The sequence below is a fragment of the Anolis sagrei genome, chromosome 4, assembly GCF_037176765.1.
Source record: "Anolis sagrei isolate rAnoSag1 chromosome 4, rAnoSag1.mat, whole genome shotgun sequence".
NCBI lineage: Eukaryota > Metazoa > Chordata > Lepidosauria > Squamata > Dactyloidae > Anolis > Anolis sagrei.
The window spans coordinates 218,302,528-218,328,482 of NC_090024.1; the positions used below are offsets into that span (position 1 = coordinate 218,302,528).

Genomic DNA, 25,955 nt, shown 5'->3' on the forward strand with positions numbered 1-25,955 from the left:
TTCTTTGCAACAGAATCCCTGTGTAACAGAGACATGAATGGTTGAGAGCGTATCAAGGATACATTCTCATTAAAAATCTATGTTGATTATCTGAAACCACTGAACCTGGTCATCATGAATAAGGAGTCATTTTTATGTTGTGCCTTTGAAAGTTATTGCCATAGCTCGGGTTAATAGATGATATAAAAGCAGACAGATGTGCACTGTGACGCAAAGTGTCCAATAACTTCATATAAAGTGATATCTTATGAAAAAGAAAATGCTTCAATTTAGATGTTAAATAAAGTAAATCCAATTCAATACATTGGAGCAGAAAATGGGTACTTCTAGGATTTGCTTCTTATAATTTCTCTCCTAATGAAAAACACCCAGCGAACAAAATTAAATTAAAGACTTTAAAAAAGAAATCCAGTCTCCAGTTTTATTTTTTGTTTTGTTTTGTTTTCTATAGTAGTTCTGCTATAGAAAGGATCCCCCCCCCCCCCACGGCAAAAAATTGTTTACTTCACTTTTTCATTCCATGATACAATATCTCAGGCTGAAATATGTGCCGTGTGAAGAGAAGAGAGATAGCAACAAGAGAGAAGGTACTTAATGACCTGTTACCTAAAGATCCTTTGAAACTTTTTTTGTGTTGCACCTTTATTCCATTGTGTAGAGAAGTAGATTTACAGTATGGTTTATTGTCTGATTAGGCTTCTCCATTAGGGGTGATGTAAAAGGCAGGTGGAAATGATTGGTGAAAAGGCTTTATTCTGCAGTTATGGACATGTAAAACTAATATTAGCTCATGCTTAAGTAGTCATGTGGTGGCTACACTATACAGCCCTTCTACTCAATATCAGCAATGTACAATCAATTGCACTACCTGCAAAAGTTTCCATAATCCCGAGGAATATAGTGATACACTAATGGAACTTATCAGTAGTTGCTATCCAAGAATGCACAACTCCATGTGGAACAATTAGACTAATGAAACTTTCATATGCGACTATGAACCGAATACACATGGCCCAAAAAGTGCAAGCCTTCTGTAAAGTAACGTATAAGTGCATATAGCACTGTCAGGATGCTAACCATTACATTTTTATTCCATCTGGTAGCTGTGTGGATTGGCAGTTCTTGGGTCAAATAATTGGGTAAATACCCTTTTTGGATGGGGTTGCACTCCCTGTGAAGGAGCAAGTGCATAGTTTGAGAGTAGTTTTAGATCCATCCCTATCACTAGAGTAGGAGGCACTTCTCTATAGAAGTTCTGCTACTACCTGGACCCTGTGGTTCAGAGTGCTTGACTGGTGCGCCAGCTATGGAATGAAATTTTATTTATAGCCTGTCCTATCTCCCCAAAGGGACTCAGGGCAGCTCACAACAAAATATACAATGGCAAACATTCATTCAAAGCTACAGCCTTTCTTGGACAGATATACTACTAGCCATAATAATCCATGCCCTGGTAACTTCCTGATTAGAATATTGTAATGCACTCTACTTGGAGCTGTCCTTGAAGAAGACTCGGAAACTGCAGCAAAATGTCGTAGCTTGAATGCAGACTAGAATACGATATAAACTGCATGTAATGCCAGCCGTCAAAGACTTACACTGGTTGCCAATACCTTTCCAGCCTAATTTCAAAGTGCCTGTGGTGACATTTAAAGCCCTAAGCAACTTGGAATCTTGGTATTTTGGGAAGTGCTTTTCTTTATATGAGCTTGCCAGATGTTTAAGACCTGCTTTCTCAACCAAGTTATCTCCCTTTGAAGACCTAACAATAAAGTCAAATAGGTGCAAAGTTAAAACTTGGCTGTTTACTAAAATGGTTGAACCTCATTAATTCAGCCCAAAGACTGTTACATGCCATTTTAAAAGCATTTACATTTTCAAAATCTGTTTTTATCTCATTGTACTGTTTAATATGTTAACATTTAATTATCTATCTTTTAAAACCTGCTTTAATACTATTTCTAAGCCACCCTGAGATGTCTTGATATTGTACAGGATATAAATATTATTTTAAAAAAATAGATCTCATCTTACTATGTTGGCACTGAGAGCCAAACTGCTTTCTGGAAGATGGAGCTGTAAGCTTTAGGACATCTATTGGAATGTGATGCTATGAATATACATCAGGTTCTACCACTATATTTGTAAATAAATGCAAATACTACAAAAAGCTAGTGAGTCTCCAGTGAAATAATTCAAAGAAAAGGTCAGCACTGGAGCCCTGAAATCTTACTGCTTAGGTGCACACAACAATATTCTATGTACATATGAACAAGTGCTGTGCCTCAGCATAAAACTGGTTGGAAAACCCCGATCCTTTGTCTTCACATCTTCATTATTTACAAAGGATAGCACAACTCAGGCATGTAGCCAGGGGGAGGGCTCGGGGGGGTCTGCCCCCCCCCCCGAAATTCTCATGGTGGTTCGCGAAAAGGCCTTACTGGTGCATTATTTAAACTGTTACGTTTATTCATAGCATGATCTGATCACCATACTCAATATATCCCATATGCATGGGGGTATTGGGGTAATGACACAAAAGGTTTGCTAGGCTAGACCCTCTTTCACTCAGACTCAGCCCCCCCCCCCCGAAACTCAGGCCCCCCCGAAACCCCCCCTGAAAATTTTTTAGCCCCCCCCCCCCCCCGAAACGAAATCCTGGCTACGGGCCTGGCACAACTATAATGTTCAGATCAGGGAAAGTAGTACTACCACTCTATTCTACCGTAGTTTGGTCAAACATCACTATTTCCAGTTGTGGTCATCTCAATCCAAGAAAGATATTAGAAGGCTGGAACATATCCAGACGAGAATAACCAAGATTGTAAAAGGTCTACAAATCAAGGGCTATGAGGAATGACTTAGGGAACAGGGTATGTTTAGTGTGAGGGGAAAAGAAGACTGATATGACATGATAGCTACCTTCAAATGTCTGAAGGGAAATCATGTAGAAGGGGCCAAACTGCATGAAAGAGCTTTCACCAAAACACTGGGAAGTATTTCTTTACTGTAAGAGCTGTTCAGCAATGGAATGGACTGCCTTAGACTTTGGTGGACTCTGCTGCTCTGGAGAACTTTAAGCAGAGATTGGATTGGCTGTTTTAGTTGTGTATTCCTACATGACAGAAGAGTTGGCTACATGGTCCTTGTGGACTCTTCCACTCTAAGAATATATGATTTTATGAGTGTTCAGTTGACAACTCTCACAGGCCATATGATGCAGCAAAGAGCAGGGTTGAAATTGTGAAGTTCTCTTGCTGCAAAAAACCCAAGAAATCTACCCATGAGGCTGGTTATGCTTCTAAAATACATGAAATAGCAAGAGGGCCTTCAGTTCATGTTATCATTTGCTTGTTTCCTTCTTCTTTTTACTCATAAACTGGAAACCTGCCCTTCAGAGATGAACTCCAGGAAAAGGGTAAATCCCTTTTGCACAGATGTGCAAAGTCAGACTAGCTGCTTCTAGGCATTATCTCTTTTCTGCTTTCCCATTTAACAGATTGGCTGCAAAACTATTCTCTTTTCTTGGCCATGACAGTCTCTCCCTTCCACACTCTCTTATCAACACATCTACAAAGTTCCATGATTGATGAGGTGCTAAAGAAAGGCGGTGCTAAAAACTGTTCACCCTTGAGAAACATTTTCACCTTCTGCACTGTTAAGGATACCCATTCCTTCAGCCAATCGTCTTCTCAAGAACTGCCCTCTATTGACAATTCAGACTGGAAAACCTGGGCTGATCATGTCAGTGCCAACCAGATGGTTAAAAAAATGGCACAGAAAATAGTATGGTATATTTCTTGTAACACAGAGAAATTATAAGATTTCAGCCTGGGAGGAGGTCTCTATTTAGAAAACCACTAACTAAAACAAATGCAGAAATAATGACCAAAGGGGTGAGAGATAAGATGCAAAATGGTGGCTTAGGATGGAACAATTTTTTTACGCACACATCAGGAGCCTGAAAGATGACAGATCAGGGATTTTCAACAGCTAACTCTAAAACGGATGAGTTATGCAGAGTCAAACTGGCAACCAATTAATATATTTTGCAGGTAAGTAACTCTGAAATGAATTAATAAAGATCTCTTATCGTAGAGGGTTTTATTTCTATAGCAGTAATTTCTCTTACAGTTTTTAAACCTGTGGGAATCAGAAACCCTTGGAGATCCATGGCTACTGTACATCTATCCGTCTAATGCAGTGGTTCTCAAAGTGTGCTCCGCAGAACCCTTGAGGTTCCGTGAAGCATACTGAGGGGCCACAGTTCCCCCTTCCTCCTCCTCCAAGCTTTCCCTCCTCTTTCCTGCTCCTCCCCATCTTCCCTCACTGCCAAAAGCCTTTTCCCCTCGCCTTCCCTTTTCTCTATAACAGAAGGGTGTTGAACTGGATGGCCCCTGGGATTGCTGCTATTATTATTATTATTATTATTATTATTATTATTATTATTATTATTATTATTATTACAAAGGCTGGATGGCAATGTGTTGGGGGTGTTTTGATTGTGCTTTTTCTGCAAAGCAAAAGGTGGTTGAACTAGATAGCAACTAAAATACTGTTAGGTTTATGTTGGTTAAAATTGTTCTTCAAAAGTTTGGCCATGCCTGATAGATATACAATTATTATTATTATTGTCGTGTCAGGAGCAACTTGAGAAACTGCAAGTAAACCTTTTACTTCAAAAAGGGCTCAGTGGCTGAAAAAGTTTGAGAACCCTTGCTCTAATATACTGTTGAGAGAAAGAAAAGGACTCTATGTTGCTTTGGGGAGTGCATAATTAAATATGTAGAGTAATAGTAGCAGGACAGAAAAGCCTCTGATCTGAAATCCTAGCTATAATTTTAAAACTGTTCAAGGGTGTGCTGGATTCACAATTTTGTCAACCAGCAGATGGAGCCCTTAGGTTTTGTAACTTTCCCAACACAGTGGTGGACCTTAGCAAAGCCTCAAGCGGCATAGCTAACTTGGCTGAACTGCATGGGAAGCACACTCATATAAAGATTCTCACATGAAATGATGCCCATGTGTTTTTGTTTTTGAAGCATTCCATGTATTAACCAGGCCTGGTGATGTCAAGATACCAAGAAAGCACCAGTATGTCTTCTTTTTCTGCGGTATCAGCTGACTCTATTCTATAGATAGATAGATAGATAGATAGATAGATAGATAGATAGATAGATAGATAGATACATACAAGATATATTACCCTGAGGGCAGAGGTGGTAACACATACTATTGGAATGTAGAGATCATGGTAAGTTGGTCTTAGAGAATGAAAAATAAAAAGTAAGCATAATGGTATTTTTTACTCTTGGTTTTGCCACTAAAAATTATATGTCTCTTGTGTTTCTTTCTTCTATGAAGTCCAGAAAGGAAGTTGCAACTTCATTTTTCTACTGAGAAATAACCTTTGCCGGCAGAATAGTGATCAGAAATTAAACCTCTCAGGAATCCTTTGCCTGTATAACCAAGGTAGGTGTGAACTCTTGTCAGAACATCCTTTCAACTGTGCATGATTATTCAGATATGGACAAACGGACAATGTTTTGAAGAGAAAAGGCAAGTTTAGTGATTGAATACATGAAGAATAAGTGGGGCCTGGGATTGACTTTAGTCTTTGGTTAAAAGAAGTTGTGCTTATATGCAAAAGTAATACTTAAAGTAGAAATATAAGTGTTATAAACATTTGTATTTTGATAACAACACATAGAAAGAGTTAGTATATTATATATACAGTAGTCACAATCTGACAAACTAGAAGCAACCTATAATTCTTTTGTGTTTAGTTTATTTTTGTATAGTTATTGCAGACATATTATGTCAGTTGTAATATATGCATATTTTTGTTTTTATTTTGTATCTTAATCCAAATCTTGCTGTTCTACCTTGCCTTACCTGTTGTCTTTCTTTTGCTGCTCCTCTCCTGCCTCAGCTTTGCAACGAAGACAGACACCTTGTGCATCTAACATGTCTCCGTTCATGTCGACATGGCATTTCTGACACTGTTTGAGATAGGTTCCCTTTCTGCTCTCAGACATTCCTAAATGTTAAACTCTCCAGCTCAGCAGTCCTGGACTTAACTGTAATGAAGGGGAATTTGAAAAGCAATAACAGCTTTACCTTAGGGCTTGTAGCAGTACTGTACTTCAGCCAAACCACCTATTTTAATAGTAAGGCACAGCAAACCATTACAGTTCACCAAGCTTCTCCCTAAGACAAAAACAAAAGTGCCACAGTGCCGCATCTAAAGCATTGGCTTTGAAATCCAGTAGCTTTTTCTCCTCAAATCATTGCTTTTGGATTGAGTGATTCAGCTTAACAATATCAATAAATAACACAGGCCAACCAGAAAAAGGGTTTATTTGGTGCCTTGGTTTTTAGGCCTGTTCTTGGGGTTATCTGGAGTGAAGGGTCAGAAAAACTGCATTGGATAGACCATATCAGCTCTAGCTTCTTAGATATAGTTATCACGATTTTTTATGGGCATGCATAAGAAGACTGGCATAGAACATACATTCTGTATCTTCAGAACTAGAGCTGATAGGTTTTGGCAGGTCTAATATACCTGGAAACAGGTCTAGCATTGGAGGCACCAAAATGTGTAATCCTACAAGGTAGATTCAGTATTACAAACTGCATATTTCAGCAGGTGGGTTGCTTAGGATGAAAGACCTGTAGCAGGCTATATCTTTTCTACTACTGTGAATTTTAAAATAAGAATGGAAAAATTAAAATCAGAAGTTACATTTAGTCGCAGTTGCTTCTTTCCTCCTTTGGTCAGTCGATGGGTGTATATTTGTGTAAAAGAGACCCATACCCTTGTATGCTTCATATATTAAAACACTGATACCCTTAAAAGAGCTGCTTTTTAAAAGGAAGGGCTACTGCCTACATAGCCTTCCCTCCCATCAGTTGTTTACAATTACACCTTGCTTGTAATCGATAAATTCTGCAATAATTCAGAATACCTTCCCTCCGAAAATTACACTATTCAGCATCTTATGGTTTCTAGGCAACCATTTACCTTTACATGTGCACAAGAGAAAATGTATTCCCTGTGGAACTGCAGAAGAAGACTAGGGGAAGAGAACAAACAAGGTCTGGTGCAATTGGTTAATATATAGACAGGATAAAGGCACTCCTGTTGTATTCAAACGTTATCCAGCTATTAATGTACAGTCCTTTTATTTGGCTCCTAGTCCTGAGTCCAACTGAGCTACCTTTCCTATGAAAATCTTGCTTGCCTTCTATTTTCACCTCTAGTCCTTGCCAAGGTTGTGTACAAATCAACTATTTGTAGATGGAAATTGGCCTTATTTTCAAAGCAGCACAGGCCTGCAAGACTTAAAAAAATAGAACTACCATTGACTTCTTGGCAACTGAATATCTGAAGAAGCCATATTGATTCCTATAATCTACCCCTTCTTTCCCTAATTTTGGCCAGAGAATAAGAACCCCTCCCCATTTCCCGATGTCCCATGAGACCATTTAAAGTTACCTGGCAGTTAGGATCCAACAGCATCAACTGTGACACTGTCTGAGGCACAAGTTCCTCTCGCATTGGAAGTTCTGAATGGAACCCTTTACCATCTCATCTTTACAGTGACAGCTTGTGGAGCTGTGGTGGCACAATTGGTCAACCCCTTGTGCTGGCTGAACTCCTGACCTGAAGCTTGGGTTGCGGACTTGAAGGTTGCCAATTCAAATCCACGAGAGCTCCCATCTGTCAGCTTTAGCTTGCAGGGACATGAGAGAAGCTTCCCAGCAGGATGGTAACACATCCAGGTATCCCCAGGGCAATGTCTCTGTAGATGGCCAATTCTCTCACACCAGAAGCGACTTGCAGTATGTTCTCAAGTCACTTCTGACATGATAAAAAAGTGGCAGCTAGTGGCACCCAATTAGCAAAGTGGTGAATCTGCTCTTAGTTTGGGTCAGATTTGTCAAGGAACTCTCCAAGGTGGTGACTCTGTCTTACAAACAGGTACATCAACTTTAGATTGATCCTTTAAATTCCGACTAAAATATGGAACTGATTCTCAAATCCACTAACATGAGAGGGAGAGAGCCTGGAGGCAAGGGATTGTGTGATCCTCAAACCAAGATAAGTGTTATGAGGGAGAAATAATAAAGCAACGTGCCCATCTATTTATGAGTTGTCTTCATGTGAAGAGTAGAAGTTATCAAAATTGATTCTAAATTGTCAATTCTATGTACAATTGAAATTCTAAAGATAATTTCTAGACACCCTGCATTTGCATTGCACACTTGCAGATTTTAATAATCATGGATCCATGTTACAGAACCCTGGGAGTTGTGATTTTGTATGGTACTTAGAATTCTTTGTTAGAGAATTGTATTGCACTCTTCAGAACTACCAGAGGATGAACAAAAGATTAAATCCAGATACATTAGAAAGTAGATTTCAGGGGAATACAGTTGATCTATTAAGCAAAGAATTCTAAGTCTAAACTAAGTCTAAATTTAGGACCTCATCACATTGAAGAGGTCCCGCAGAGCGATTCACCAGTCTCTGAGGCAAATTAGCAGGGCAGCGGGGCAATCCCAGTGGCCAGTGCCCCACTTCACAGATGGTGATGCTTCCCCAGTCAAAGCTTCTAATATTTAATTGCATTGGGAGTTTCATGAAAATTTCAAGAGGTGTTCATGATTGTGTTCTCAACATGCAGCCTCCTTGAGTTTTCCCATTTCACCCCTCACCCTATGCTCTTTTTTCACTCTTTACACTGTTTAGGCTTTTGCTGGAACTTCTTGTCAGACTAAAAGTCAAAACAAGAGCAAAGAATGCCTCAGAGGTTTTAAATGTTTTAAAAGTAAAGATTATTTCTGAGGTCTTATATGACAGTAGAGGACAACATGAATATTTTTGGCTTTTCCCTTGTGGCCACTGTGAACATCCCCTGCTATTATGCAAAGCAAAGAGGCATGTGGGCCTGGTTTCAAGAATTTCTTGGAACTGTTAACAGAATTGCTATAAATTTTCCTCCATCATTTTGTAAGAAATGAGAAATCTCAACTTAAGCTCTGGGAGTCCTACACAAACACATGCAAACTCTCTGCTGGACAAAATTTTGCTGAAATGTTCAGGATTTCTTCTTGCATGTTGCATGAAAAAATAGGAGTGCAAGAATGTTGCTCACTGGTGTGCAGGGAAAGCTCACAAACAGGACCTTAGTAGAATACCTCTTGCACACCTTCTTTGTAGAACCATGGAGATGAGAAGGGCCTTATGGTCCATCAGGGCCAACCCTCTGCTCAGTGCAGCACTGTCAATAGGTAGCCTCTTCTTGAAGACATTCAGAGAAGGAAGCCTCATCACCTCTCTAGGAAATTGATTTCATTACCAAACTGCTCTCGTTGTCAAGAACTTACTTCCAACATTCAATCAAAATCTACCCTCCTGGAACTAACTACAATTAGGCCTAATTCTACCCTCTTCACTAGTATTCACTAGCAATTGGTATTCAGGGGCATATTGTGTATGATGGTGTAAGTTATTGATAGCTTATGTGACTGATGGTAGATAGATAAAGATGTTGCTTCTGTTGTTTCCACTTGATCAGACAACATAAAAGAGCAAGGTTGTATCTTGGTTTTGTTTCCAGTACAGGAGTCTTCACAGAGAGGGGAAAAAAAGCAAAACAAAGGGGAAATGCCCCATAATGCTACTTGAAGATTCTTTAGATTTGAGGGTCTTTTTGCACTACAAAATTGGAGCACTAGGAACTCTTACGATTCCATCCTATGGTGTAGCCAGATTAAGGACTTGAAGTCCCTGGAAGTCATTTAAACACCCAGGAGCAACTTCTAGCCCACTTCAGGTTAAAGGGCTGGTGCAGATAAGACTTTAGACTAAATATTAAGCAAGGATCTTTCACATGGTGTCTTTATAGTACTATGATTCTATTTTAGCAGCTCTTGATATGAAACCCTACAACTTGTAGTCTAATGAGGCAAAGGGCTCTCTGGCTGAGTAATACAAGGCTTATCTCCAATCTGGAAATCCCAAGATACAGTCACAGCAGTTAAAGTGGAACCATGCTTCTGTACTGTGTAGCATGAAAACAAAACACTGAAGTCTTTATATCAGAAACATGGGCAATGCAGATATTGTATTTGATACCTATTCTACCCCCAATAAATATGTTTCTGGAAATGTATTGCCATTTGAAAGGAAATTTGATTTTAATGTGTTGTCGAAAGCTTTCATGACCAGAATCACTGGGTTGCTGTGAGTTTTCCGTACTGTATGGTCATGTTCCAGAAGCATGCTCTCCTGACGTTTCACCCACATCTATGGCAGGCATCCTCAAAGGTTGTGAGGTCTCTTAGGATGCCTGCCATAGATGTGGGTGAAACATCAGGAGAGAATGCTTCTGGAACATGGCCATACAGGCTGGAAAACTCACAGCAAACCCAACTTGTTTTAAAATTGTAAAATGACTCCAAGAGATTGTGGAGAAGGGTGTCTTGGTAACTTTGGACATATCCTATTTACAGAATTGTTTTCCCCTCCACGATTTGATCTAGGAGAGGAACAGTATAGCTAGTAGGAACAAGGGGTGGGGCCCTTCCTGAATTGCCCCACTGTGCTAAAAGCACCATGTCTTTCCTGCCACTCCTTCAGAACACAACCCTGAACTTTAGCCAAAGACAAGAAAACAGAAGTGTCTTTGAGATCGCTGCATGTATAATTTGGCTTGCAGACTACATCTTATATATTTCTGTGGGAGAACAGTATATAGGCAGTCCCAGAGTTACAAACATCCAACTTACAAACAACTCATAGTTAAGAACAGGGGTGAGACAACAGGAAGTGAGAGAAGCCAACCCCCCCTCCCTCGAAGGGAAATTCACTCCTGAAAGAGTTTAAACCTGTATTTATTTTTTCATGGAAAGTGAATTTGACAGTATTCCTTGAAAACGAATGTCAAATTGTAGCACAGCGGGGAAATGCCTTTCAACTTCTACAACTCTGTAAACAGAAATAAGAGAGGACCCCAGAGGATATCACTAAGCAACAGGTTATTGTTGAATAGCAACAGGGGGATTTCTCTTTTCCCAGGGCAATGCTGTTTATATTCTTCCATTTTATTAGAGGTATTTAATTTTTAAAAGACAGCAAAACAATGCTTTTTCTTTTGTTTGTTTTTGAAGTAGCTGCACGTTTCCCGATTCTTGTCTTGGGACCTGCAATTAGAAAGTCCCCCAAAGGCAGTACTGTTGATATTCACGGCAGGAATGCAATTTGATCCCAATCTTGGAGAGGCAAGATCGAATTACTCCAGTCTTGCCATATCACATAGTAGACTATTCATGAGGCAGAGAATTTGGTGCTATATTTAGACTCTTTGCTTCCTTTCAGTTAATGGGGTAGAACTGTTTGAAGCATTAGGAAAGAAAGGATATACTATTTAATTTGTTTGCTTTGAAGCATCTTTTAACATACCTTGGTGCCGGATCAAACTGAGGGCACATTCTACACCTTGCTAAGAATAGAGCAGGCAGTATATATTGCAACTACATTGGGAACTCTTGCCTTGATTTAGTCTTGAGCCTATGGCTTGGGCCAGGATAGAATGAGAAAACGAAGGGCTGGTCAAGAAGTACCTCAGCTAAAGCCACAACTGTTCTCTGAAAACAGCAGTGCTTTATCTTGTAAAACAAGATAGAGTATCCCCTATCCAAAATACTCGGGACCAGAAGTGTTTGGGGGGGGGGGGTTGGGGGGAAGCATTTCTTAATACTTGTATTTACAAATATGTGCATATCTTGGAGATAATTTTGCATATAAAACAAAGTTTGAATACATTGAACAATTGAGAAGGAAAGGTTTCACTCAGCAACCCATGTGGACAATGTTGAGGTTTGTAGTATTTCAGAATTCTGGATAAGGAATGCTCAGTATTACATTTCCTTTCCATTGTGTCATTCTTTCTATAGCAAAGAGTAGTCTGTTTCACAAAATGCAAAATATCCAATACAACTTAAGATCTTGATCCAAAGATGTAAATAACCCATGTTGTTATTTAAGTCATTTTTTATTATTAAACATAACAAAAGCACTTAGTAAGATCATAGAAGACACCAACATTATGTCCTAAAGACTTGTTCTTATAACTACAATATCTACAACAACATATACATTATACTACATTGTTAAATTCAGGTACTGAAAATCGTCATTTATAAAATTATAATTTAAGTAACTCACATAAAGAAAACATTTACTTGCAGTTGAAAATGTATTGTTGTTGGAGCATGAAAGTTAATGCAGCCATGAATGGGAGGTTAATTGTCTTGTTTTGACTACAACCTATCTCACAATCAGTTAATAGTGTGTCATATTTGTCTATAACATCACAATACAGTGTGCTTTAATAACACAGTGGCTTCATATGGTTTTATATGCATATACATTGAAATATTCTGATCTATCCCAAGCAAGAGTCCCCAGGTAATTCTCATGCCATTCACCTACAGTGGCTTGGACCCTTGTGGAAGTGTTAGTGGTGGGCAAAATAGGTTGATGAGAAGTGACATGCACTAGGCATTTAATTGATCCGTGAGGAACTGGTTCTTTCCAGGTATGATTTAAAAAAAAATGTTTAAGGAGGAAAGTGTGTGCAGGTATTTGCATATCAGTATTAGTGCACTCCTGCTTAATAGGAAATATGCATATTCAGACACAGGAGAGTGGAGGAAGCGGAGCACCCATGGCCATGCCATTGAAAATAATGCATAGGATTGGAGATTGTGTGGCCAAGCTTCAAGTGGTGGCCCCTTGGCTATGTAACTCCCTCCCTAGTGAAATTAGAGCTGCCCCACTCCTCCTGACTTTCAGAAAGAAAGTAAAAATGTGGTTATGCGACCAAGCTTTCCAATAGCAAGGTTTTAATGCAACAGGAGAATAAGGAATAGTGAACTGACAAATGGAACGGTTTGGGATTATGATTTTGGATGTGCCAATTTTAATAATTGGTTTTAAATTGTGTTGTTTTAATGCTTTGGTTTTAATGTAACTGTTTATTTGTTATATGTTTATATTTAGCATCAAATTGCTGATTAATTTGTAAGGCCGCTCTGAGTCCCCTTCGGAGTTGAAAAGGGCAGGATATAAATTGAGTAAATAATAATAATAATAATAATAATAATAATAATAACTTTAGGATCAATGCAGATTAGGATTTTTTTTCAGCAGTGTAGACAAGCTTTCATTTTCCTTGTAACTAGCTGCATCTGTGTGTGTTTTTCCTTACCATGCTGGGGAAGAGCTTTGCTACCTTTGTAGCAAAGCTCTTCCACATCAGTAAAAGCACTACTGACTCCCTGATGGCGATCACTGGATCAGACTAAGCCAGTCACAGTCCTATTCTGACCAACCCCATCTGTATAACACCCTTTTTACTGTAGCATCTTGTACGTTTGGTTTATTATTACTTTATTCCAAAGAAACCCCAACCAATCTGCTATATGCCATCACCATAGAAACAAACAAAAAATGAGATGCCCTAGATTATTTTATTGAGGAAACGGCTACAGCAATAATTTAATACATACCTGACTTAATTCATTGTCCTTCTGTGCAAGATGGTTCATAGGCATCCATGTATGAAAAGGCACCAAGTAGTTCTGGAAAGTGAGGAGGGAAAGGAAGAGATAAGCATGATTTTTTAGAAAGTGTCTGGTCCATAATTTGATTTTTCTTCTTCTTTAGATTTTTGGTGAAGACAGTGATGTTTCATTTTAAAGACAGTGATGTTTCATTTCATTTTAAAGGGCAAGTGTTCAAAGTAAAGTTTAAATCAGTGTTGGCAATAGTAGAACCTGCTGAGCTCAAATGTACATCTCATGAAGCTTCCAAAAGAACCCACACCATGATATATACTGTTGATAATCTGCAAAATAAGTCAAAACCAATACAAATCAATATCTCAAAGTGCCTCAACCTATCTCAAAGTATGGAGGAAACCACTAAAAATTAAACTGGAAGTTATGAGATCCCACGCAGCTCAGCTCCCCCCCCCCCCCCCTTATTTGACAGGCCTGTTTAGCTATATGGTTGTGTTATTTTCGCAAGACCTACAGTCTTAGAGTTATAAAAGTTAAAGGTGTTTAACTTCATTTTGTTTAAATTTTTGAAAGTCCAAAAATCTAGGCCAGGAGTGTGACGGCGCAAGTGGCGCCACCTATGTATAGAATTGTTAGTTACAACATTTAAACTGTTGTATCATGCTTAATCCTGCCCCTTTTTACCCTGCTTATGTATAGTTGTATGGATTGGTTGCTTGTAGCTGTCAATCAGTACTGTTTGGCTCCAACTCTTCCTGCAGAAGGGGAGAGCTTCCTTTTTCTTCTTCATTCTGCCATCAGAGTTCCTACGATACGGACGTGAGTAAAAGACTTTATTCTAAAGGACCCTGATTTAAGTTACCTCTTAGCACCAGTTCTGAGGTTTTTTACCCTTGGGACTCATGCTTTATGTCCAGATCATCCTGGATAACATTGAGGAGTTCCCAAGCGCCTTCAAGGCGGTTCTTTTGGCACCAGAGGAAGATCCTGAGTCTTCAAAACATAGGCCATCTGAACTAGGGTTGTGGTTTGCTCCGGTATTCACAGCCATTGAGGAAAGAGGAAACTTGGTGAGGCTTCTCAGCTTCAAACCCCTTAGACCCAGGGCTAATTGAGACTGTAATGTATGTTTTCCTTCACCCCTCTAAAGTTTTCCAGCTCATTGCTTTGAAGAAATGACTTTGTGATTAATAAAACTTATCTTGAGCTATTTACAGTGTTTTGGGTTTTTGGGAGTTCCAGTTTCCTATAGGAGGGCAAGAAGCAATCCCTTGGGGGAAAGGTGCCACGTCCATCCCTCCTTCATTAAGACTAATAGCACCCAAGAGTGATGGCACACCATACAACCCATTCATTTAGATTGATGATGGTGATAATGGTAGTGAAACACATTGAGAGGTCATTCAGTTGGAGAAGGCTAGTCCCTGTGACATTATGAATGTAAAGACACCAAGGAATTGAAGGAATATTCATAATGATTTGTTCTCTTGGCTTGAAAGATGTTAATGTCTCATCTCTCAATTGTACAATTTAGCTTAATCTGATACATCTTTAAAAAAATGATCTTCCACAGGTAAGGTTTGCACATAAGCAGAAAAGGGAGGCCCTGTTTTTGGAATGACTCTTGGATCCCAACCATCCTAATCTAGGCTTCTTCCTATGCCAAGCTTTCACCAGTTTATTATTTTAAAAAGAAAAATATTTAGAAATGGCTTATTCCCTCACAGTATATCACTGCTGCATTTGTCCTGCCAGCGAGTAAAAAATGACAGCAACATTAACAAAGGATAATTCTTTTTATTTTACATTTGTTCTTCTCTAAGTATTTGACGTCTGTGCACTCCTCCTCTCCGGTACAGAGCAAATATATCTAATTATCATCCAATCTTCCATTATACCTATTTCTTTTCCTGCTTTTAAACCAATGACCTCAGTGCAGATGTTCCATTCAACAAATGCAGTGTAGACATTTTCTGTAGAGGAAATCCTCTTGTCTTACATGCCAAGGCGAAGGTGGTTGTTGGAGATCATATCTCTTTGTTATTGTTGAGTAAACCATAGGAGCCAGGCTTCCCACTCAGCCATGGAAACCCACCAGATGACATTGGGCAAGTTATACTCTCTCGGCCTTAGAGGTAGGCAATGGCAAACCTCTAAAATAAGTTAGAGTTGATTTCAAAACACATAACCAGAATAAAAATAACCCTTTAATTTGGGATCTTGGGAAGATGTAATCGAAAATCCTCACCTTCTTCCTTTCAATGAATCAACATTATTTATTTATTTGACTTATCCGCTGGTTTTCTCCCAGAAATAGGCCTCAATGCAACTCACAACACTGAAAATTATAGTTTTTTTCCCTTTTGTGGTGGGACTCTTGAAATAATGATTGGTAGGGTATGAAATCTATAAGATTGGGAATGACTGATGTTGGAACATATTATGGAATTGTTCTACCATGTAATGATATTTCTTCTCACCTTAACAGTTACTAAAGAATGGAACCTTTTGATATTGTGTCTTGTTTGACTCTGGAGTGTTAGTGCTCATCTCCATTTCTAAGCCGAAGAGCCAGCGTTGTCCATAGACACCAAGATCATGTGGCTGGCATGACTGCATGGAGCACCATTACCTTTCTGCAGAAGTGGTACCTATTGATCTACTCACATTTGCATGTTTTTGAATTGCAAGGTTGGCAGGGGCCTAACAGCAGGAGCTCACCCCGCTCCCCAGATTCGAGCCACAGACCTTTTGGTCAGCAAGTTCAGCAGCTCAGTCATTAAACCTGCTGCACCACCAGGGGGGCAGGACAAACAAAACTACCAAGAATTCAGCGAAGCAACAAAGGAACTATAAACATGCCTTTAATTCACAACAATGTGGGCATCCGTGGCCACCCAGATGTTTGTGGGGTTTTTTGCTGCAGTTTTTATCAGTTCTAGCCAGTGGAGCTAATATTTGTGAATTATGGAAGCTGCAGTCCAAAAATATCTAGAGGGTCACTCCTGATTTATAAGTGTAATGGATGCCACTGTGCCTTTCTGATCATCTTGTTTATTGGTCCAGTGATTTTTAATAGAATCATAGAATCAAAGAGTTGGAAGAGACCTCATGGGCCATCCAGTCCAACCCCCTGCCAAGAAGCAGGAATATTGCATTCAAATCACCCCTGACAGATGGCCATCCAGCCTCTGTTTAAAAGCTTCCAAAGAAGGAGCCTCCACCACACTCCGGGGCAGAGAGTCCACTGCTGAACGGCTCTCACAGTCAGGCAGTTCTTCGTCATGTTCTTGAAAACAGTTCTTGAAAAGATGAACGCAGCAAATTACACAGAAAACTGCTGAAATATTAGACTTGAGTCTAGTACTCACAATGAACAGGTAGTTAATAGGAAGTGTGATCCCATATGCATCACCCAAAAAAGGACATAAAAAGCTCACTGTAAACATACCCATTATCTTTGCTATTTTATATGTATAGAAACAAAATTAGATACAAACATTATATTATAAATAGAAACACAGTGATTGTTCAATCTGCTCTCCACGTGCTACTAATGTATCGTGGGCTACTTTAAGAAATGTTCTCTCTCTGTCTTTAAATCAGCCTTGGACTGGACAGTGTTTTGAATAGAGGACATCTGGGGATTGCCCTTTGACAATGCTTCAAATAGAGGACTGCCTTCTGTAACTTCAAACACATTGCTGCAAGGCAGGATTATAGTTCCATGGCAAACTACATGCTTTGTCTGATGAAAGTTTCAAATTAAGTTCCAGGAAGTTAAGAGCATCCCAGATTGTAAGGTTGGGACGGACCTCCATATGAGATTTTGGTTGTTGCTGCCACACCAATGGCAGCAACAGAAAAGAGGGGATAGCTGAGAAATGACTGCTTATGCACCTGCCTGTTCATCTATAATGGCGGTCAATGGTGAAAGTAATCTCCAGGACTTCTGAAACACTCAAGCTGGCATCCCGTAATTAATATATGCAGATGTAAATCCCAGTTATGCCTATATATATATTTCTGTTGTTCTTGTAGCAGAGACTGAAAATTTCTACCACTCTCATGCAATGACTCACTTCCATGAAAACCCATCTTCTTTATGTTGTCCTCCAATGTGGCCATGTATTGGCGGGTGAGGGAAAGGGGGAGAATTCAGAAGAGGCTATGTGTCTATAGGCAGATGCAGAATGACAATATGATCATCCAGGACCTCTTGTGGGCCCCCAATTTGAACAATTAACCATGCTTGGACCCCTTCCACACAGCTGAATAAAATCCCACATTTTCTACTTTGAACTGAAATATATGTGGACTCAGATAACCCACTCCAAAGAAGATATTGTGGAATGTTTTGCCTTGATATTCTGGGTTATTTGGCTATGTGGAAGGGCTCTTGGAATCGAAGCAGGGCAATTCCCAATGAATCGGAGGTACTGTAGGCTATATTTCACAGGAAGGAATTCATAAAACTGCCTCTGAATGTTCCTTGCCTTAAAAATACTTTTAAATTCATGGGGTTACCAAACGTCAACAGGCGATTTGAGAAAACAAACACAAACCCCAACTACTCTTGCCTGCCTTTCTTTAATCCATTTCTTAATCACTTTTCAAACCAAATTGAATTACAGCAAACAAGCAATGCAAATGTACTAACAATATTGTACCAAACAGTAGTTACAGTTTAAACAAAACATCTTCAGCCCTATATACATGCCAAGAGCAGATACGGTAAAATAAAAGTTTTCAATTAAAAACGAGGGAGAACTGATCACTTTAAAAAATTCTTCTAAAAGCAGCACAGCTATAACCAACCAATTGGTTGGAGACAATTTCATAGTGTATGTGCCACCATCGAGAAGACTTGTTATCTCTAGTGCCTGTCAATCTTATAAATCCTGGCTGGAAGGTCTCCAAAGCGGGGTATCCAAAGATGATGGGCAGGTATGGTCCTTCAGATACCTTTGGCCCAAGCTTTTAATGGATTTAAAGATAGAAAGCAGCAAGCTGAACTGTGCACACAAGTGAAGTATAGCATAGCATAGCATAACACTATGTAACAAAATTTAGAGAAAAAAAGCTGTTCCTGCTTGAAAATGCTATTTTCTGTTCAATTGTGTGGCACTTACTTTGAAAGTGATTGTTATACTCAAGAAACTTCATTTTTGTGGCTGCCACAAGCTATGTTGAATTGTTGACGACTCTATGAGATATTCATTGAAATACTATATTATTATTATTATTATTATTAGTAGTAGTAGTAGTAGTAGTAGTAGATACACATCAAGATTAATACACAGCAAACATGATAACTATATTGTAGTAGTAGTAGTTGTTATGTTTATTTATACCCCACTTTATCCCCCCTGAAGGAGACTCAAAGTAGCTTATAATTAAAAGAATGACCACGTAATTTAAAATATGCAAACATTAAAACAGAATTAAACATAACAGTATTACAATTCATAGTTAAAATCCACTAAAACATATTCAAAGCTAAATGTGCTGCAAGATGTCCCACAAAAACAAAGTTTTTGCAGTTTAATAAACTTTTCCCATGCTTTCAGTTAGGAAATGGCATTTATAACACAGGAACATAAAACCATGTTACATAGCCCTCTGCCTCCATGAAGATTTCAGCAATTGCAGTCTGTACCATCTGAAATTTTTCAAGTCATCTTACCAAATCCTGATCTGCTGCGATGGACAGTGCTCAGTCCTTAGCAAATGTACTCAACTTGACCTCATACTTTCAAAATGTTGTTTTATACTGTAAGAAACATCATAATGCTCTCTATGTATGTGCAATCAACCCTTCATTAGAATATAAATTAAACAGTGCAGTTAGAATATTTATAAGTTGTGAATCAGTTTAACAGTCAGCGGTTGTTAATATTCATAAAGTTGATTAGCTCCTCTTTCTCTAAGTCCTCCAGCTACCAAAAATATGAAGACGCATTATGCTAAACGCAATGGCCAATTTATAATAATGAAAATGCTGCAATAATGAAACAGGTATCACTCTCTAGCAATGCTAATAGCTGTTGAATTCAGATTATATAAAAACATAATTCTTTTTATTTATCTTTAATGGCTTACAGTAGATTTGTCATCTTTTATTTTGAAATTGTCCTCCTAATTTAATTCATGAATACTAGTTTAAAAGTTTCCATTTTTTACAGTAGCAGTAATAAATCATTCATGGGTGGGGGTGAAAGCCCACAGTATATATACATTTACAACAAATATCTGTTCACATTTCCATGCAACCATTCCAATGTGCCTTTATATGGAGCAAGTTGGTCCTTCATCATTACTGTGTACATTTTGTTGCTTAGTGCTCTTTGCCATGCAAAAATTTACTTACAGAATATGGGTCCAACAAGCGGATGGACCTGGGCTGTTAAAATTCAAGGCTCCAGTCCGGCTCAAACTCACATTCACCCAAAGCTGTGTGGGTTTGGAATGGCAAACAGCCAAAGTGGTCAGCTGAGTCACACTTTCAGACACCCAGTTTCCTTGCTTGAACGGCAGCTAAATGAAGTTGTGATCCTTCAAGGGCTAGGGAGGCGGTTCCCCCACTCCCTTGCCAAGTAAGTCCCTGTTGTAATCCAATGCTCAGCCTTAGTGATGTCAAACAGCTACTTGCTTGGCTCCCATCTCACTGTGCACTGTACACAAGAGAGATCTGTTTCCTTTCCTTCCTTTTGTTTAGCTTCACGTTGTAACCTCATCTCCCAGCAGCTGTGCTCATCGAATACATCCTTCCTCTTGTTTTTCTGTTGGTCCAAAGAGGCTTCCTACTTTAACAACAGCCCACCTGTTTTTTAGGTGCAGCAGACGGACAAGAAGTTTCCTGCAAACTGGACTCTGCTGTGTGTTGTGTGAGAGTGTTGAGGATGTACGTGAGTCACACAATTTAGTGCAGCAGGAATTCGGCGCATAAGTTGGGTGATGTGATTATTGCTTGGAATCCTTCCAAGGGGAATTCCTGCTTTGCTCTTCTCACTCCCTCATGAGTAACAAAATCCTCCAAAACAGAGCTACAACAACTGTGGCGAGCCCAAGGCCCCATGGAAAAAGTGCTGAGGCTAGCCTCTTGCCACATGCCCACAAAGCCTACAGCTCCCCACATGTGATGTCTTTGGAAATCATCTATTTGGTTGCAATCTCTTCATGAAATGAATATTTAAACTTAAAATGCTTCACATGACTAGGAAACAGACGGAGTTCAGCCTTGGCTGCGCTCCAGCTGCGTACTTGGCTCCCAAATACAGCTAAAATCTAAAAGTAGTATGTTAGCAGAGATCATTTTACAGTTAATTGTTCTAAGTTTTTTGTGTGAGAGCTGGTATAGCAAGGAGATGACAAATGAAAACAAATGGGGTTCAAATCTCCCTTGAGAAGCTGCTTTCCATCTGTGCTGTAGCAGTCAATTCTGGTTACGCCTTATAGATTGCTAAATGCATATATTTGAATGCTAATTCTTCTCTCAAACCATTATATGTATACCCATTTAAAGATAGATAAATAGCAGAAAGGCAGCATATTGTGCTTCTTTACAAACACGCTTTGACCCTCTTTCCACATAGTAAAAACATTGATATACTTTGTGAATCATTGTTTGTGTTTTCTATGTTCAAGTCAACTCTTGAGTTTCGGTGACCTCATCATATTATCTCCTAACCTGCCAGTGTTGCTGGAGTATAAAGTGAAGTTTCACATGTAACCAGAACAACTTTTGGAAGAAATCATAGCCTATGCTGTAATATGCTGCTGTTGTTTTGTGGTGATAGTTGTGTGCCTTCATAAAATCATAGAATCATAGAGTTGGAAGGGACCTCAAGGGCCACCCAGTCCTACTCAACTCCAAATTATTACAGCCATTATTGGGGGGAGGGGGGAATTCTGCATCTCCCCATTATTAAACAATAAAATGAGAAATCTTTGCTGATCACCATGACATCTACCCTCCACCCATTGGTTTATTTATGTCTTACCTTTTCTCCAAATTGGGTTAACAAATTACAGAGATTTACAAGTAAAGCACATACTGTTAAGATATATGCAAAGTTGTGATTAAAATAGTCTGTTCTGATCTTCTTTCAGCCCACCATTGCCCCATGGAGAGTCCTCCAGTATGATAATAAAAGTGCTTTTAAGGGGCACACTATCTCAGTCACTGGATTTGCAGCTTTTAATGAGGATGTGTGGACGTGTAAGGAGAAAAGACCCTCGCCTTGTAAGCTACGCTGCGGAACAAAGCAAAGCCTACTCCCCAAAATGTTTACTCCCAAAGAGCTATTAATAGCATTAGTAATCACTGCTGAGATAATAAAACTGGGGATGGGAATGGGGAATGGCTTTTCTTTCCATCTCTGGGATTTCAATCCATAAGTGCATCCCAGCTATTTCCAAATGTGAGCCTTACTTTGTTCACAGAGCATGATCCTGAATTCTTAAATGAGAGAGCTTTTCATTAATCTCTTAGTCTTTCTTTTTCGGTATCATTCTCTCTCCTTTGAAACACCACCATGATTCATGAATCTCAGTATTTATACTTTCTCTCTGAAGAGGAGTATAACATGAGATGGTTGATGCAAAACTCTTCTACATGCTTTACAAAATATATGAGGGTGGGTCAAAATGTAATGCCTCCATTACTCTTATTTTTTATTTCTTTCACAGCTACTGGACTATCTATGCATGATATAAGAAAGGTAACCTTCCTCTACTGATATAGTCTTTGCTCTACTGACTATAGTCTATAGTCCAATTGACTGATTAGAACTATGAATCTGCAGCTAAAAGAATGAGTTGTCATTGAATTTCTAACAAAATAAGATTGTGCACCTAAGGAAATTCATAATCACTTGAAGAATGTTTACGATTTGGACCTTTCTGACTTTTATCTGTTTGGATCTCTGAAAGACAACCTACGTGGTTTCAGAGTCAATTACTTGAATGACATTAAACCAGCTTTAAATCATTGGTCACGTAGCAAAACCCTGATTTTTTCCAAAATGGTTTTGATGCCTGGGTTAAATGATGGTGCAAATGTGTACAATTGATGGTGACTATGTTGAACGGTAGTTTTGTGTAAAGGACAGTTCAAGCTATGATCTGTAGCAACTTCTGCTGTTAAATGTTCATTCATAACATTTTTTATGACACAGAAGGCAAAAAGTTTTGACTCACCCTCATATTTAATTCAAATGCAATATTTTTCTTAACAAGGGATCCAAAGCAGTTTCTAATATGAGTTAAATCCAAAAAGCTAGAAATATATGTAGTTTAAAAAGCATTAATCAACCAAAATGAAAGCCTATATTACAGATTAAATACATCATGCACACTTTCAAGAGCATTTCGCCCTAGCCAATAAAAGATGTAAAATGCCCACCAAATATCTTATGGATACCATTTATTTATTTATTTATTATCCTACCTTTTGCTTAGCACAAGCCTCAAGGCATCAAGTTGAAACAAAACTAGATAAAATATACACTTTCTATTTGAGGCAAAATATATGTATTTCCTGTCTGCTTTATAGTATCAGCCTCATCAGTTTCCCATTGGTTTTACATGAGTAACCGAAGTATTTTTAATGGATTTTTTTGTCATTCAGTACAGAAAGCTCAATGTTTTTATAACCTAGATAAATTCTCTGAGTGTGTTTTTAACATTTTGACATGGAGATCAACAGGAAATTACTGTTATACAGAACTTAATGTCGCTCACTTTTATACCCCACAGATGGAGGAAGGTTCAAGGAATGCATATGGGTAAGATACTATATATGCCAGGCATGGGCAAACCGGTTGGAATTGTGGGAATTGAAATCCAAAACACCTGTAGGGCCAAAGTTTGCCCATGCCTGATATATACTGATGCATACGACTAGAATTTTGAGTAAAAAAAGTTCCCTACAAATAAGGGGGAAATAGGGTGTAAATTTAAATGTCTATAGAAGAACCACTCAAGTAATACAAATAAGGATGAAAATGTGTTCTATATTGGTATGCAGTTTGGGAATGAAATCCCTGTCTAGTTCATTTTGCTTAAAGTATCCCAAATCAGGCTAGATCTTAGCCTCAGGTTCATAGTGCAATACTTTAGCAGTTACTACCATTAGTAATTCCCTCTCTAATTAGAAATCTATTAGCTAATTACAATAATTTTATTTGCTTCTAGTTAGAGTAATTTCCTCCTGGGTAGGAACAGCAGTGGAGCGTGGGGGATGAAAGAAATACATTTTAAAAAATTAAATGGGGTGAAAATGAAGAAAAAGGTGTTCAGCAGTTTTCCAGTTTTTTGTACCAATGGGATACAGAACAATATTTTTCTCATGTTGGAATTAGATCCAGGGACAAGTGTTTTCTCCCAAAGAAATGTTCCAAAGGTATATTTTAATTTCTAGAGGTGTCTAAATAAAAGAACTAAGGAAAAGGGCTTAAGTTAGTTTATGAATCTTTTCTACCAATTAAAAAACAGGAAGAGATTTTGTTTTCATGGCAAAGATCATGTGAAACTATTTTTGAATGGGGGGAGCAGCTTAGATTGAGGACTCATTTGAAACACTGTAAACAACATAAAATGTTCCCTAACATTCCTATAAAAATCTGGAATCTATCTAAAACATCAGATGTGATGCCAGAAAGAATGTACAGGATTAGATTAAACAAACAAGCAAACAAACAAATAAATTACCAGTGAGGAGCAAGGGGAAGAGAAGAACAGCTGAATTACAAACAAAAGAGCTTGACTGTCAAAAAGCAATGGCAATCAATGAGCCGCATCCAAAGCATGTTAATCTCACTTTAATTCCCTTGGAGTCATTGCAATTTAAATTAGGCATGACTAATTTGTCTCCTAGTTTTCAGTACAAATTAAGTATGATTGACTTCGGCCCGGTCTACACTGCCTTATAAATCCAGATTATTTGCTTTTAACTGGTTTATACGGCAGTGTAGACTCATATACTCCAGTTCAAAGCAGATAGTTTGGATTATCTGATTTGATAATCTGGATTATATGACAGTGTAGAAGGGGCCATAGATTTACAACTGCTGTGAGAACTAGACCAAAGTTTGTTATGTTGATTATTGTCGTGCCTCATGAAGACTCTCACTGTTTGCCCCTAGTTAAACCCTTTTTAGTTGGGGGGAGGGGGTCAGTCTAGACAGCCTCTTTGCATTTGAAGTTTCTGTTGCCCTGCCCTTTTAGGCAAGGCACTTCTGGTTCTTGGAGAAGTCAGACTTTTTGTGATGAAGGTGAAGAGAGAGGAGGACCAGAGGGTCTACAAAATAGCATGCCCAGTTGGAGCTGAATGAGTTGCATTCAAAGTTAAATATTGAGACCATCTTAGAACACCATACAAGAAAGAGACTATAAGAAGAAATATGGATTCAAGTGCCTCAGTTTGGTCAGAACTGTGTCTGTCTCTCAAAGACTTTACCTCTCCTCTCCTCATGACTATGTAGTGAGACTCAGGAGGAGAGAAAGTCTAAAATTCTTGTCAGTTAATAAATTATTGTTTGATTCAGCTATATGGCCTCCGATCCCTGTGCAGCCAGTTCACCTTCCAAGTAGTAAAGATAGTGTGGGGGGCAGAATAATTATACTGTGAACTGGATTGCACATATTTATTTTTAGAAGGCTATATAAAAGGGGGATTAGTACACATTTTGCTTAGTATTTACATACAAAAATGGGAGGGAGGTTTCATTGGACAAGGGTTTAGGAACAAGAGTTTCTTAAGATCTCCTTGTGGCTTTTCAACTCCTATTGCCTCAGTATTAAGTGTACGTGCCATCATGACTAAACAGTTAAAGGTAATAATTACCCCCTTTCCACACAAATATGTTTCAGGAACTGATTCACATATAAATATAAGGCTAAATCCAAAATTATTTTTATGTAAAACCAATGTATTGAAATGAATGGGGTTTATGAGTTCTCACTAATGTAAGCTGCCACAATCTTAACGGATTTACAGCAGGTAGGACTAATGCTGGATTTAATTTAAAATGTACTTTTCTGTTAATTACATTTTGCCCTTTGCACTTTGCAAAGTGCACATTGACTAATAACTCTAATAATGCAACATTCTTCCTTTGAGCAATATATCCTATACAGGTATTGCAGAAAAACTGGTTTCTCTTAGGAAGAGAAGTCCACGTTTTGGTAAAAGTGGGAGGGATGCAACAAGTGCTAATCCTGCGGGGTACAGATCCATTCAGTTTCTCATCCAAGTAATTGTACACCATGATAACCATGTGACGGAACAGGATCTGTTATGAATCATGGGACTATGCTTGGCATGGGACTTCTCCACTCCATTGTCTAACTTCCTAGGC

The 25,955-nt window shown here is 38.7% G+C and overlaps 1 non-coding gene across 3 annotated transcripts; it reads right to left on the reverse strand.

Moving 5' to 3' along the window:
- On the reverse strand, positions 1-20,667 carry LOC132773179 (uncharacterized). Of its 3 annotated transcripts, none has more exons than XR_010909918.1 (3): positions 19,964-20,666; positions 13,582-13,653; positions 1-18 (listed from the first exon to the last, which is right to left on the reverse strand). It is a non-coding gene; the product is annotated as an uncharacterized protein (transcript). The 3 variants fall into 3 exon arrangements; XR_010909916.1 differs by lacking the exon at positions 1-18 and adding an exon at positions 5,901-6,080 and having other exon boundaries at positions 19,964-20,525; XR_010909917.1 differs by lacking the exon at positions 1-18 and adding an exon at positions 6,126-6,210 and having other exon boundaries at positions 19,964-20,667.
- Positions 20,668-25,955: the final 5,288 nt, after the last annotated feature.